General features: G+C 39.9%; 1 protein-coding gene across 1 annotated transcript in view; it reads left to right on the top strand.

Annotated features, from left to right (window-relative positions):
* LOC116724487 (NLR family CARD domain-containing protein 3-like) overlaps positions 1-16,284 on the top strand; it is a 638,369-nt gene that overhangs the window by 502,550 nt on the left and 119,535 nt on the right. The gene's annotated exons all lie outside the window — the stretch shown is intronic.

The following is a 16,284-nucleotide window of genomic DNA, read 5'->3' as shown; positions in this document are numbered from 1 at the left end:
CCCGTTGTCTTTCCCTGGAGCACCGTCAACCGTGAGATCCCAGCAGGCAGGTCGAGCTCCAGCCCTTGAACAGGATCTGATAAGTTTCCACTAGGAAACTTGCCGTGCGCACGGTCTGTACTGGGGTCGACCAGACCTGCCGGAATCCTTCTGGTGTATTGGCGACCGGCAATCGAAGGACCAAGTAAATGTCAGGTTTGACACCTATTAAAGACAAGTTGAACAACACAGAAAAGACAAGAGAGTTAGATTCTTTTGTACTCGCGAGGAGAACGGACAGAGATGTGTTTACAGCTACAAATCTCCAACCGCCCTGGAACACATTTGTCCGCTCCTCTCTTTTTATTACTTTCAGAGTCCCTATCACAGAGAGCACTGCAACTCTAAAGGGGTGGGGACAAAGCATTTTAGTTGCAGTGCTAAATGACAATCACTAACTAAACACATGTTATCTTGCATTAAAACACAGAGTAAAAACAGAACAGGTCGTATATCTTCAATGCGACGATTCGTCAGCTATCTAATAGCTCAAAGGAAGAAGAAGTCCTGGCGAGCAATGAACCCCGTGAGCACGGTTATCACTGCTTCTCTTCAGGGAGGCCCTCTTGTGAAGACGGAGATAAAGTAGATCAAAACATACAGAAACAGTCTTTATGTTTAGAGAAAAGAAAACAATCATGGAACATCAAATATGAAACACTATTGTTATAAAGGAAACAACAAATATATGATAATATATACATTTCACCTAACAATTACCTACAATTGTTTTTAGTATTCATCCTAAATAAATCATTTTCTATTAGTTTATAGTTTGTTTCTTTCATTTCTAACATTGTTTCTTTACACCATGGAAGGAGTTTATTATAGACTTTGTAAATAATCAATGTTGTTCTGATCTCTACTAAATCATAACATTTTAAAGTATGCACTTTCATTTTTTATTTTCTTGTTACTAAATATTACAAATTTTCCCATAATTTAGTGTTAATCTATTTTTGTCACATCATTAATATTTGTAATTCTCCTTCCATTAAACTGTTGCTGCTCCAAACTGACCAGATCAAAATAATGTATCAGTAAATAAAGTAAATGTTAACAAATTAGATTCATTGCATAAATCATTTATGTAAAGTAAGAAAAGTTTAGGACCCAGTTCTGACCCTTGTGGTTTTCCACAGGTAACTTCTAGTAAATCAGAATTCATATTATTTGTACATTTTGATGTCTTGAGTAACTTTTACCCAGGAATGTGAAAAGCCTCATGATTCAGAAATAAGAAAGAGAATAATTAAATAAAAATATATATTGGAGACAGTATATAGGAGCTTTAGTAATAATCTATATTATAATAATGTGTGATTTCAGCTGCAGTATTGTGGTGATATCAGGAACTACTGATTATTTCCTGTTTGTATTTCTAGTCAGACCAGTTACTGCAGCAGGAATCAGCTGTTCTTTTCTCTGGACTCTTTTCTCCTCATGATTCCATCATGAAACATTTTCATCAGAACTTCTCTCCTTCCTCATGAAGGTTTTATCAACCTGCCTCTAATTTCACTGCAGACTTTCTGCTGCTCTGAAAGAAGAAACTAAAAATCATGTGAGTTGTGATGTCATCAGTCCCACCACATCCCTCACATTTACTTTCAGTTTAGAGTCAGTCTGTTGTTCATATATTCTTCATCAACTCTTTGGATCATTTGAACAAACTGTAGGTTTTCTTTATTTTCCTACTTGAACTTTGACCTCAGGAACTTTCTTGTTTGTTTTTTGCTCTCTGATGTTTTTAGAAAACATCCACTTCTGATTTCTGGTCAAAGTTTCATCTCTCTTTCTTTTATTCTTCAGGATTATTAGATTATTGATGAACTGCAACCAAACAACATGAACAGCTGATGTTTCTTTGGTTTTTCTCTGAACAAACTATTTCATGTTTCTATTTGCTGGATTCGAACTTTGAGTGATATTTCCCAAAAAAGGATAGAAGATTAAACCATGATTTATCAGATATCCTGACTTAATTAAACCTTGATTTGGTTTCACAAAACCAATAGCACATATGTTACATGGTAATTAATCCTCTGCCAGTAACCTGCTGCTCTTAGTTCAGCCTGGTGGCCCAAACCCATCAGAATCCAATGTGTTTGTCAGTGATTACACCTTCTTGTCTGCATGTCTTGGTCTTTTTTCCCTCCCTGAGATAAAATAAAATGCTGCAAATTAATTTTGGTATTCAGTCATGTACTATTATTATTATTATTTTTTTTTTTTTAACCTCTCCAGGGTTTTTTTGTGGGCTCTAGTGTCCCTTATATGATAGTAGGCTGACAGGAAACAGGGAAGGAGATGGGGGAAGACATGTGGCAAATAACGTCGGGTCCGGGATTCGAACCAGCGACAGCTGTGTCGAGGACTCAAGGCCTCCAAATATGGGTCGCGCTAACTGCTACGCCACCACGGCACGCCGTATTATTATTAATTTTAACACCATGATGGTAATAAATACTATTATCAAGCTTAAAAAGATTTATGTTACTGTTCGTTGTTTCTGAAGACTGCTGTTCTAACTTTGTATGAGGACACAGTGTGAGGTTGTATGAAATCAACATGTCAATATAAAAAACAAGACATGTGGTTTGGGAGAAGGAGAAATGACGGAGAAATGAAGTTGCCCAAGTGAGCAACGCAGCTACCTGGTACATTGCAACAGCCTGGGTTACTGATCTGTGGGAGAATGAGGGAGGGGAGCCGGCGACGCCAGCATCTCAGTGGGGAGCCAGATTCACATGACAACAATTGTTCTCACTGATAAACCTCAATGCCAACTCCAGACAGCCAAACTCATGATCAGTCCTGCCGAGCTGAGCTTCCAATTTCTGTTCCTGTTCCTTCTGCCATTAGATTTCAGGAACTGTAACTGAAATGTTTCTCTCAGTAAGAATCACTTCTTGTTTGTGGTTCTGCTCACACAGCATTTGAGTCTGAGTGTTTACAGCAAGACATTTCCTTGTATGAGGCAGGCAGCATCTCAATGGGCAGAACAGCTGCCAATGTTTTCTGAATCTCATGATATACCAGATAACCGCCAAGTCCAAAAAGCAGAAATCCTGTTAACAAAAATTGAGATATTTAGACATCTTAAAAATCCTCAACCAACAATATGGACAGAATTCCCCCAGGAATTCATCATGTATCCAGGTGTAAATGTCCTGTTGGGGCAGGAAGGCTCTCCTTTGCTCCTTCTCCTCATCAAACCCAGATCCATAGTTTACAGTTAGGAAGACAAGCAAAGAGAGGATCCAAGAGTGATCGTACAATACACAGAGCAGAACGCAGAGCAGATGAGGAAAGTAATAGGAGAATAAAAGCATCTGCTTCACTGAGAAAAAGAGAAAAAAATAAACACTATCAGGTCCGCACATTATAATATTGACTTCCACTACTGATTTATAAATTTAAAGTTGTTTATTTGAGCAAATGGTTGGCATGATTATGATGGTTTTTAGTTAGAAATTGTTTGAAAATTTTAATTTTGAGCTAATTATGCATTCAATCAATCAATCAATCAATCAATCAATTCACTATTATTTACTATTGTAGCAGCAGTTTTTTGCCTTGAGTATGATGTTCTTCAATTCCTCATAATCTTCCATCAAAAGATGTTATTTGTTTGGTGTAAGGTTTGGTGAATGGAATTTATCTAGCGTAGCATCAGTGAACCTGTGAGCGAACTCATGGTTTCTTTAAGACAGTGGTCCCCAACCACCGGGCCACAGATCGGTACCGGTCCGCGGACCAATTGGTACCGGGCCGCGCAAGTAACTGATGTTGTCTGTCGGATCACTTCCTGTTATCTTTGAAAGTTCTTTATCTTTTAACCCACTTGGACAAACAGCAACCATCACAAAACGTTCTCTCACTGAAAACACAGCAGAAACTTTTAATCAAATCTACTATTCTTCCTCACCCTTAAGCTGTAATGATGTAGATAAGTTGGTAAATGATTTTCAGTCTAAAGTCTCAGATATTATTGATTCCATTGCCCCAATTAAAATGAAGGTTTTGTCTGGTAAAAAGAAATCTCCATGGAGAAATACACAAACAGTTAGATCTGCAAGACAACTCTGCCGTAGGGCAGAACGAAAATGGCATAAAACTCAACTCCACGTTCATTGTGACATATATAAGGAAAGACTACGTAACTATCACTCAACACTAAAACATGCAAGAGAGGCTTTCTTTGCAGATGTCATAAACAAAAACATTAACAATGCTCGAGCTTGGGGTGTGCTGTGGTGGCGCAGGGGTTAAGCACAACCCACATATAGAGGCCTTAGTCCTTGACGCGGCTGTCGCAGGTTCGATTCCTGGCCTGGTGACCTTTGCCGCATGTCTTCCCCCTTCTCTCATTACCTTCTTTCCTGTCAATTCACTGTCAAATAAAGGTCACTAGAGCCAGTAAAACCTTTAAAAAAAAACAATGCTCGAGCTTTATTTGCAACAGTTGACAGAATCACAAACCCTCCTGTGACGTTACCGCCTGAATTCCAATGTGTTGCCGCCTGCAACCAGTTTTCCAGCTTCTTTTCAGAGAAAATTCAAAAAATGAGAGGATTAATCTGTACATCCACTATAAAGTCAGTACCAATGCTGAGCCCAAACAAAACAAATACAGGAAAAATGACCCAATTCCAACTACTTAATTATAAAACCCTACAGGAAATTATAAGTCAATAAGCTCAAGTTCCTGTCGTGTTCTGTGTTTTCTGTGTGTTAATTTCGAGTTTTCAGTGTCTCTGTGTCTCCGTGTTGTCCTGTTCTCCCCTTGATTAGTTCCCAGGTGTTTCTTGTTCCCTGATTACCCCCAGTGTATTTAGTGTCACCTGTGTGTCTGTTCTTTGTCGGGTCCTTGTCTCATTTGGCTGTTAGTCTGTCGTCTGTGTATCCAGTCCATCGTCGTGTCCGTTTGTGTAACCGGTTGCTACTGGCGTCGAGCCCTGGCTTCCGCTTGGCCGTGCTGCCCGGTATTCTGGACATTATTGGACTGTGCAAATTCTGGATATTCATCATTAAAAACCATCATCTCTCACTTTACCTGGGTCTACAGCGTCTGCCTCACCACCTCTACACCGCAATTCATGACAGTTCCTGCTGTCTGGATGTCCTAGATCTATAACTCTAGAACATTTCTTTAAGAAAGTTCTGCCTGTTATTGCTGCTGATCTGATCCAAATAGTAAACTCATCGCTCTCATCAGGTGTTTTCTCCCAGGCTTTGAAAACAGCAGTAATCAAACCACTTATAAAAATAACAATCTGGACAAATCACTAATGCAGAATTACAGGCCGATCTCCGGCCTCCCATTCATCAGCAAAGTTATTGAAAAAGCTGTGTAAACAATTAACTAGCTTCCTAACTATAACCAACCTCTTTGGCTCCTTCCAGTCTGGTTTTCATGCTCACCACAGCACAGAGACCGCCCTCGTAAAAGTGTTCAATGACATCCATATAAATACGGACTGTGGCAGAACCACAGTGCTGGTTCTGTTGGACCTCAGTGTTGATCATGACATATTACTGAATCGACTGGAGAGTTGGGTCGGACTCTCCGGTCCAGTGCTTAACTGGTTTGAATCCTACATAAAGAACAGGGATTTCTTTGTTTCAATTGAAAACTTTTCATCAAAGAGGTCAAAGGTCACGTGTGGGGTACCCCAAGGTTCAATCCTAGGACCCCTTTTGTTCAATATTTATATGCTCCCACTAGCTCAGGTTATAACAGGAAATAATATTAGCTACCATAACTATGCAGATGACACATAGCTCTACATTACGATGTCACCAGGTGACTCAGAGCCCATCCAATCACTGAACAGATGCTTAGAACAGATAAATGTGTGGATGTGCCAAAACTTTCTCCAGCTGAACAGAAACAAAACTGAAGTTATTATTTTTGGACCTAAAGAGGAACGATCTAGAGTTATAGATCTAGAGTTATAGATATAGAGTTATAGATCTAGAGTCAATGCACAGCTTCATTTATTACAACTGAAAACCAGCGATCAGCCCGAAACCTGGGAGTAGTGATGGACTCTGACCTGAACCTCCAGAGCCACATAAAGACAGTTACAAAGTCGGCCTTATATCACCTGAAGAACATTTCCAGGATTAAAGGACTAATGTCTCAGCCAAATCTAGAGAAACTCATTCATGCGTTCATCTTCAGTCGTATTGATTATTGCAACAGCGTCTTCACAGGTCTGTCCAACAAATCAATCAAACAGCTGCAGCTGATCCAGAATGCTGCTGCTCGCGTTCTCACTAAAACCAGGAAGATAGAGCACATAACACCAGTTTTAAAGTCCCTCCACTGGCTCCCTGTAGCTCACAGAATAGACTTTAAAATACTGTTGTTAGTTTATAAATCACTGAACGGCTTAGCACCACAATACATTAAAGATCTGCTTTTATTGTATCAACGTTCCAGACCTCTCAGGTCTTCTGGTTCTGGTTCTGCTCTGCATCCCCAGAACCAGAACCAAACGAGGAGAAGCAGCTTTCAGCATCTATGCACCACAAATTTGGAACAAACTTCCAGAAAACTGTAAAACAGCTGAAACACTGACTTCTTTTAAATCTCAACTAAAAACCCACCTGTTTAGAATTGTATTTGAAATGTAATCAATTACAAATTTATTGATGGAACTTGACTTAATGTTGTGTTTTGATTGTTGATTCTATGTTGCATTGTGTTTCTGTGTTTGATATGATGTGAAGCACTTTGAAATGCCTTGCTGCTGAAATGTGCTATACAAATAAAATTTGATTGATTGATTGATTGATTGATTGGTGATGACGTTGGTGGATGGCTTGTAACAAGCTTTACCCAGAATACACTTGGAGACAATGTGGATGATCCACTTGTAACTTTGTGTGTCATAAAGTTAAATGTAATAGTAAAAATAAAGCCAGTCATGTAGCACAACATTTTTATTGAATATTTTACACCTACTGTGTCACTAAAATCAGTCGGTCTTGTAAAGGTTTTAGCAACCATGAGTCAATGACCAGGGCAACCTACTATATAATCCACTGGCAATTAACAGAAGCAGAAACAGAAACAGAAGAGCTGCTTTCTTTAGCTCCCATCAGACGTGATCAAGGCTTGGATCTGCCTCTATGCCTCTACCTCCCCAGACCCTGGAGCTACAGTGGCACAAATTCAAGAACACAATGTTAAGAACGCTAAATTACAAATTTCAGATATGCTACAACTTTAACAAAACAGAAGAAGTATGTCCCAGTGTGAGACCTGAGAAATAGTTGATTGGACAATAGGCATTATACGCTCAGTCCTACTTACATCTCCGCCATCTTGAAAGTGGCAGTGGAGAGAACGTGCTGCATGGACTAGTTTAAATCGTTTTACACTACAGTACAAAATGTACCCACTGCCTTTACCTTTAACAGGTAAGAATTCAAGATAATAACGTAAATTTACAAGCAAAATTTCTTGACTTTGTGGCCGGTACTGTGCATTTCCGTGGTGGAACAAACTTCCAAACAACCAAGAAATATTTCCTTTGTAACTAAATTACCCCAGTCAACTACTCTGATTATTTTCTTAGCTTAGCTAACGTTTTTTATACTGCGTAGTTTTTCTAAAGAGGGAGAGGCAATGAGAAACTTGTAACAGGTGCTTTTGCCATTTGTTTATTGTTGCCATGGTTACCTAGAAGTTCTCAAGACAAGACGCTAGTTGTGGTCAAACATGGTTACTTTAAGGTACGTCATTTGTCTGTAAGATGTTTCTTATAATTTGTGTAGATTAAAATAATTTGTTTGATATAACAGCGAACCTGAAGTGGACTGAAAGTTCATTAACCCAAAGAGCAGAGCGGAAAGTGCGGTATTTCATCAGGACACGTCCATAAAGGTCAGAGCTGCAGCTGCTTGTCTTCAGACTTCTGTTTCTCAGTTCATTTCCATAATGTCTGTGTTTAGCTGCTAAGTCAATGGCCCCATATCGTGAAGATATGCTTTTTTTTTCCTGAATGTGAATGAATCAGGGATATTTTCTATTACACTGTTAGATTATTGTTATTGGCTTTAACCTGTAGCTGGCCAGATGTCTCAGAAGGCCCAGTCACTGAACTGCTCCAAGCTTGACCAGCAGACTGAAACCCTGCCTGTGCTCTGTGTTGCCAGTATAAGATACATAAATTTGTAATGTATTGTACATATTTTTCTTTCACTTTTTGTGTATTTTAAGTGAAATATCACAATTTGAAGTATTAGGGTATTATGACAGTTTAGGTAAAGAAATTAAAAATAATTTAGTCCGTTAGATTTCATTCACACTGCTGTCTATAGCACATTTGACATATTACACTGTAATAAATATTTATCAAAGTTTGTCTTTACAATAAAATTCCTAAAAATTTTAATGAAATTAAGTTTTTTATTCATATCTTGAAATAGCAAATGCACATTGAATTATGGAATTGTGTTAGTATGTTCATGAATACATCACTGTAAAGGTGTGTGTTCATCAATAAAACAATTTATCAGAATCAGCTGTATCAAATGTAATTATTGTGCCACCAAAAAATTAAATAATCAACAAAAATTTTAAACGTTATCCTTAGTTGTTTTTTTTCATTCCTATATATAATAATGTGTGAGAGATTGTGTCAGTGACATTCATTAACTTGAAATCCTTTGCAAAACCGCACTTTACAAAGTTCGGTCCATTTACTTGTATTAGCTTGCTGGTAGATAAGCCACTTTCAATATGGCGGATGCTATAGAGTATTGCAACAACGGGCCGACCGGAAGTTATCGAGCAATAACTTTTAGTTCAAAAGCGCTGTTGTCCAATCAGTGATTTCTCAGGTCTCCAACTGGGACATACCCTTTTCATTTTGCTAATGCTGTAGCGTTTTTGTAAGTTGTAATTGTGCTCCGTTAATAATGTTATGTTTTTGAATTTGTTGAAGTGGTTTGATAGTAGAAGTGCAGCAGCTGATGGCAGCTTCCTCTGCCTCTCTGCTGTCTGACTGCATTCACCTGATACTGATATGAAGCAGAGAAGAAGAGCCAATCAGAGGAGGAGCAGCTGATCTTTTTCCAGCTCTAATGATGTAAAGGATGATCAGAGTTGATGTGCAGATGAATGATGTGTGTTTCCTCTGCAGGTGAAGGTAGAAAGTGTGTGTGAGCTGATGTGAATTCAGCAGCATGGATCAGTGTGAGGACAGAGAGGAGGGAGTCCCTCCCTCTAAAACCACTCTGTGTGGGGAAGATGAGAGCCAGAGCAAAGGTCAGAGGTGAGGTCACCATCTCTAACTGTCCACAGCCCTTTTCACACAGCGTTCACTATATCAGGCCAGAACAGACGTGGTGATGAGGCTGCTGCTGCTCCTCTTTGCTGATTAAGTTTTAATCATCATGTTTCTGTCAGGATCCATCAGAGACGCAAACCAGAACCAGAACCAGAACCCAGCTGTGTGTCCTTTAAGAGCGACAGGTCAAAGGGTCCTCCTATTGACTTTAAATCTCCTGGATCTCCACCATCAGAGAGGTGAGCTGTTTCTAACTGCTGTAACTATGGAAACTGAGCCAGTAAGAACTCAGATGTTCTCAGTCATATTTACAGAGAGGTTTGATCCATTATCTGTTACTCCTTTAACATTATCTACAAAGATCAGCTGCTCTGTTCTAACAAAAACACCTTCATATATTCATCTCTGACTGTTGATAATGATGTTCTGCTGCTTCCTGGCTCCATTTCAGACTAAAAGTGGGACACATTACACGACCCACTGGGAAATACCTGGTAAAGCCAGTCTGGTCCACCAGGACTTGGTTCCTATTTGCATTGAGAGAGCAGTTCAGCAATGCTCTGAAGAAAGCTTCATGATGTGGTTGGTGAGATCTGCTGGAACTCAACCAAACTGAGCTGATGTGGACCATCAGAGGTTCTGCTGGTTCTTAATGGGATCAGCAGGAACATTAAATCTTTACAACTACTTGTATCATCAGGTTCACTGCTCACATCCAGATATCACTTCATGGACCTTTACCTTCTGATTGTCTCTGTATAGACAGATATGTGAGTTAACTGGCTTCCAGGGATCTACAGGATCCATTTTAAAGTCCTTACTATAACATCCAGTGCTTTAAAATCTTAAAGCATAAAAAAGCAAACTCTTAGTGATTTCCTCTGTGAATACTGCTGGATGAGTATTTCCTGACTTCCTAATTGTTCCTGGTTCCTCCACAGAGTGGACCAGCAGAGCTCAGAGGTTCCCAGTGGCCCATCTGTCCAGCAGCATCAAACACAGTTGGACTCTGTATTTATGGTCTGTTCATGAACAGCAACTAATTTTCCATGGGTTCTGATCAGTCACCTTCATGCTGCACTTTGTAGACCAGAGGACTATCAGTCTGTCTAACATCCAGCTGGTGTTTTTCTTCATAATTTCAGTCTGATGTTTCTTTTATATATTCTGTTTCAGCTGTTGGAGGACAACATTATCACTTTTGTGAAGAACGAGTTGAAGAAGATCCAGAAATTACTGAGTCCAGACGACCCAGAATTCTCGGGGAGTCAGAGAGATGATAATGAGGTCTTGGAAGGTGAGGATGAAGAACAGAGGAGGAGCAGCAGAGAGGCAGTAAGGAAGATCACACTGAACTTCCTGAGGAGGATTAAGGAGGTGGAGCTAGCTGACTGTCTGCAGAGCAGTAAGAGGATTTCTACTAAGATTCTACATGATGGATAAATCACACATTTACTGATGTCTCAAGAGATGGAATCACATTTATTCAAATCATCTTCAGAAGATGATTTTATCTCTTCAGGAAGAGATTCAGAGATAATGAGCAGGCCAGCAGGATCATCTCCCACATGAAGACATCACGAAGCCTCCACATCATGTGCCACATCCCAGTCTTCTGCTGGATCACTGCTACAGTTCTGGAGGATGTGTTGAAGACCAGAGAGGGAGGAGAGCTGCCCAGAACCCTGACTGAGATGTACATCCACTTCCTGGTGGTTCAGACCAAAGTGAAGAAGGTCAAGTATGATGGAGGAGCTGAAACAGATCCACACTGGAGTCCAGAGAGCAGGAAGATGATCGAGTCTCTGGGAAAATTGGCTTTTGATCAGTTAAAGAAAGGAAACCTGATCTTCTATGAATCAGACTTGACAGAGTGTGGCATCGATATCAGAGCAGCCTCAGTGTACTCAGGAGTGTTCACACAGATCTTTAAAGAGGAGAGAGGTCTGTACCAGGACAAGGTGTTCTGCTTTGTCCATCTGAGTGTTCAGGAGTTTCTGGCTGCTCTTCATGTTCATCTGACCTTCATCAACTCTGGTTCTGACGTGATTAAAGAAACGCAAAAATCTAAGAAATCTTCATCATTTAATAAACCTAAACTAAAATCTCTCCATCAGAGAGCTGTTGACCAGGCCTTACAGAGTCCAAATGGACACCTGGACTTGTTCCTCCGCTTCCTCCTGGGACTTTCACTGCAGACCAATCAGAGACTCCTACAAGGTCTGGTGAAACAGACAGGAAGTAGCTCACAGACCAATCAGGAAACAGTTCAGTACATCAAGAAAAAGATCTGTGAAAATGTGTCTGCAGAGAAAAGCATCAATCTGTTCCACTGTCTGAATGAACTGAATGATCGTTCTCTAGTGGAGGAGATCCAACAGTCTCTGAGTTCAGGAAGTCTCTCCACAGATAAACTGTCTCCTGCTCAGTGGTCAGCTCTGGGTTTCATCTTAGTGTCATCAGGAAAAGATCTGGATGTGTTTGACCTGAAGAAATACTCTGCTTCAGAGGAGGTTCTTCTGAGGCTGCTGCCAGTGGTTAAAGCCTCCAACAAAGCTCTGTAAGGACACAGATTGTTACTGCAGTTATTTTTGATAGAAATCAGCTATTGAAGAGGTAAATATATATTCATGTTTCAGTTTATATATTGGTGCATTGTTTCTTCAAAGTGTCCCACTGGGGCGAGGGGGTGCGCAAAAGTAAAACAGACTTCCTTCAGCAGAGTTAGACATATTGTTTCATATTCAAGCAGCAAAACTACTCCTCTTCATGTTAAAATTGAAACTGGATTAATTTAGTTTATTGTGGTATCTTATAATTATCTTTCCATCCTCCTTTTTGCCTGTAGTTCTGTCCTTTAAGGCTTGAGGACTAACTATAGAATTAACCGGTTCACAATAAAAGGCAACATGAATGTGTGTAAAATAAGGTTGTTCCTTCTCTGTCCAAGCAAAACGTTCTTGATTTGAAAGAACATAAATTTTCATCATTTGTTTAATTACCAATTTTTCTCCATGTCTCTTCAGACTGAGTGACTGTAACCTCTCAGAGAGAAGCTGTGAAGCTCTGTCCTCAGTTCTCAGCTCCCAGTCCTCCAGTCTCAGAGAACTGGACCTGAGTAACAACAACCTGCAGGATTCAGGAGTGAAGCTTCTCTCTGCTGGACTGAAGAGTCCAAACTGCAACCTGGAAACTCTCAGGTAGTGTAACTCTAGATCATGGGTGGAAATTAAAATTTTTTTCCAGCCACTCAGACATTTCACCAGCCACTGTTTTTTTTTTGTTCAATTACAAATCCCACCAGTACAAGCAAATGACATAAACTACATGATTTATTCTTAACTCTATGACAACTAATTTACTGACAATAAGTTTACCATACATATATATGTATACAAACTAGTTTAACATAAAGCATGGACACCTTAACAGAGGTGTAGTGCAATAAATTCACTTGTAGTAATTTTCCATCCATCCATTTTCTAACATCCTTGTCCCTGGTAGGGTCAGGAGGGGTGCTGGTGCCTATCAACAGCTGGGACCAGCACAGGGCAAGAGGCGGGGTCACCCTGGACAGGTCACTTGTAGTAATTGCTAAGAGCAAATTTAGCTACACAACCCAAACATTCTTGCAATCATTTCCTATGTTGAACATTTCCACATTTTGGCTACAACTCCCTCAGACAGTATTTACTGAAGATGTCTCTAGTAATTTTAAAAACATTTTTAAATGGCATCAATAGCTGGTTTCTAACAGCTATTTGTTGTTCCTGCGTTTTCTATTGAAATTCACAATTATTCTTATTACTAAAAGCATCTCTACACGTGATCATTATTAATTCCACATCCATTAATTCCACATTAAGTCCATTAATTCCACATCATCATTCCTGTGTTATTCCCATACCTGTCATGTCTTCAGTTTTTTTCCGGGAAACTACTGTATTTTCTCTCTTCCTGTACCTCCTTGTCCCGTAGAGGGATTGGGAGTGGTACTGGTGCCTATCTCCAGCTAATGTTCTGGGCGAGAGGCGCGGTACACCCTGGAAAGGTCACTACTGTATTTTACCTACTGTATTTTATATCCCTCCTTTATCCCCCTCTCCCTCCCCGCCTTTACAGTAGTAATACCTTTGTGATGTTACTGTGTGGTAATAAACATATCGATTAGTTTAACACATTTTTCTGAATGGATTTACGCACTTTTTAGCTTTGGTTGTAGTTTTTCTGACCCGCACGGTCTCGTATCCGCTCACTTTTCTCAGACTCCGGTTAGCTGAAATGGCTCCATTAATAACCTCGGTGGAGAGGGGCGGGCCAAGGAGGACTGAGGGAATGACACGCTGTCATTCTTTAAATCCCGGCTGAACGCGCTACTGTTCTAACAGGCATTTGCACGATCTCTTTATTTATTTACTTATTTGGATTTTTTTTTCTTTAAAATGTATTATTTTTATTTTTGTGAGGTGACCTTATGTGTCCTGAAAGCACCTTTTAAATAAAATATGTAGTTATTATTATTAATTTTTATACTGCTATAAATAAGGGTGTTGCCATGGCTAATGCTTCACGTGGTGGCAGACTTTTGGGTATTTATATTGTTTTACATAGGAATGTATAAGAGGCAACATAGCGGACCAGCAGCTATGCTCAATTTCCCACAAACTGGGATGCATAAAGGAAAGCTGCAAAGCCACGTGTGTGAGCACGGCTTAATACATCCGAATTATTTTGTGCGCCACACTTTTCTAAATTTTTCCGTACGCCAAGTTTTAGTGTGAAAACTGCACACTCTATTATCCATGAGTCCCCAGATCTTTGTTCTCATATTCTCATCATGTGATGAATTGTGTGTCTGCAGCTTATCAGGCTGTTTGGTCTCAGAGGAAGGCTGTGCTTCTCTGACCTCAGCTCTGACCTCCAACTCCTCCCATCTGAAAGAGTTGGACCTGAGCTACAATCATCCAGGAGACTCAGGAGTAAAGCTGCTGTCGGCTGGACTGAAGGATCCACACTGGAGACTGGAAGCTCTCAGGTATGGAGGAACCTGCTGCAGGAGCAGAGAAGGTCTGATAGAGGAGGAAGAGGGAGAAATGTCTTTAGTCAGTCTGCTGGGAAACATTTAGTTTGAAGCTGAATGTTTAATTTGATAATTAAATATCTAGTTTACAACCATGGCATTTATAAATTAATGGATACAATTTTAACCTCATTTTGTCTCTTATGACAAGCTAAATAACTCAAGTTATTTCTGATAATTTTGACTGCAAATTTGTAAACAGCCACCCATTTAAACTATAGGAATCTTTCACATGGTGCTGAATGATCCTGGGAAACCGACCCATCTACTGGAACCACAATGACATGGTAGTCAGAGCAGCAGGGGGCCAAATATAGCTCCATGTGGAACCAAGAGGTTGGAGAGAGAAAATCAGTTTGAAACTGTTTCCTATCAGAGTTCAGTTTGTCTCTCTGTCTTCACAAACCAGGAGCATCATGGGCTGGGCGGGGCTTCCACTGATGGATCTACTGAGAAAATACAAGAAGCTGATTGGCTGATGGACAGGAAGCTAAAATATGAAGATAAATGACATCATAAAGCAGATATTATTGGTATTGAAGAGACATGAAAAAATGTTTCAGTGACAGGAAGAAAGGAACAGAAAGATGAGCAACATCTAGAAAAGATTATCTATGTTCAGAGAAACAAGTAGAGGAACTGATCTAGAATATGTAGCAATAGAGACAATAATAAATGAGATGAAATTAACAATTATGAAAGTTAAATTAGAATCAGTTAATCCAGATTAAAGGTGTAGATAATCAGTAATATGTGATGACTATAATGCACATGGAATATTATCGGATGGAAACAAAACAGTAAATGGAGAAACAGCAGATGAATATTTAGAGGGTAAGAACTGATGATGTTTGGATGGTTTAAGAAACAAGATCAGATGTTGATCTAGGAAATGGATCAGTCCTTGATTTAACTCTGGTGTCCAGGAAGATTTCAGCTGATTGTGAAATAAGATTTATTAAACGCCTCATCTGGAGGCAGAGATCATTACCCAGTTTTCTGGAATATTCTCCTGACTAAGAACAGCTCACAAGGAAGGTTTTCAGCAGCAGGGCTGTTTAGTGTTTCATTCCTTCATCTGTGTGTGGGAGTGTGGATGGAACAGGTATCCAGGTGTTGTGTCAGAGTTTAGATTGATTGTATTTTAATGCTGATTATTAAATCAGGTTGAGCTTCCAGAAATGTTTCCTTAGTTTCCTGATGTCCTTTTAGGCTTCAGTGAGTTTCTTCAGGTTGTTACTGAGGGATTTCCTTTCTCCTCTCTGTTGGAGCTTTTCCTGTGTTTGGAGAAATGAGTTGTGCTGCAGCAGCACCAACTGTCCTTCCTACATCCACTGCAGTTTGCAATCCAAATGTTGGACTGTTCCTGTCTCAGTGGAGGACAATGTGTGTCTGAGAGACATGTAATGTCCATGTTTGCTGCTGAAAGAGACTGATGGTCTGACCCCCCTCCTCCTTTCAGGGTGGAGCCTGCTGGAGTCCCATTCTTGACACCAGGTGTGAGGAAGTGTAAGTGTGTTTTTCATCTGATTCATGACAACAAAGCAGCTCACATTCAACCATCTTCAAACTGTCACATCACTCATTCAGGAGTCATCATCAAAGTGTCAATAAATGATCAATAACTGCAGCTGGATTGTGTTTGTTCTCTCCATCAGATTCCTGTCAACTCACCATCGACACAAACACAGTGAGCAGAAACCTGAAACTGTCTGAAGACAACAGGAAGGTGACATATGAGGAGGAGCTTCAGTCATATCCTGATCATCCAGACAGATTTGATTATTATCCTCAGCTGCTGTGTAGAACTGGTCTGACTGGTCGCTGTTACTGGGAGGTTGAGTGGAGAGGAAGAGT

Source organism: Xiphophorus hellerii, chromosome 8 (assembly GCF_003331165.1).
Source record: "Xiphophorus hellerii strain 12219 chromosome 8, Xiphophorus_hellerii-4.1, whole genome shotgun sequence".
Lineage (NCBI taxonomy): Eukaryota > Metazoa > Chordata > Actinopteri > Cyprinodontiformes > Poeciliidae > Xiphophorus > Xiphophorus hellerii.
Note: the sequence above shows the minus strand (reverse complement) of the source record. Positions and strands in the feature narration are given on the sequence as shown.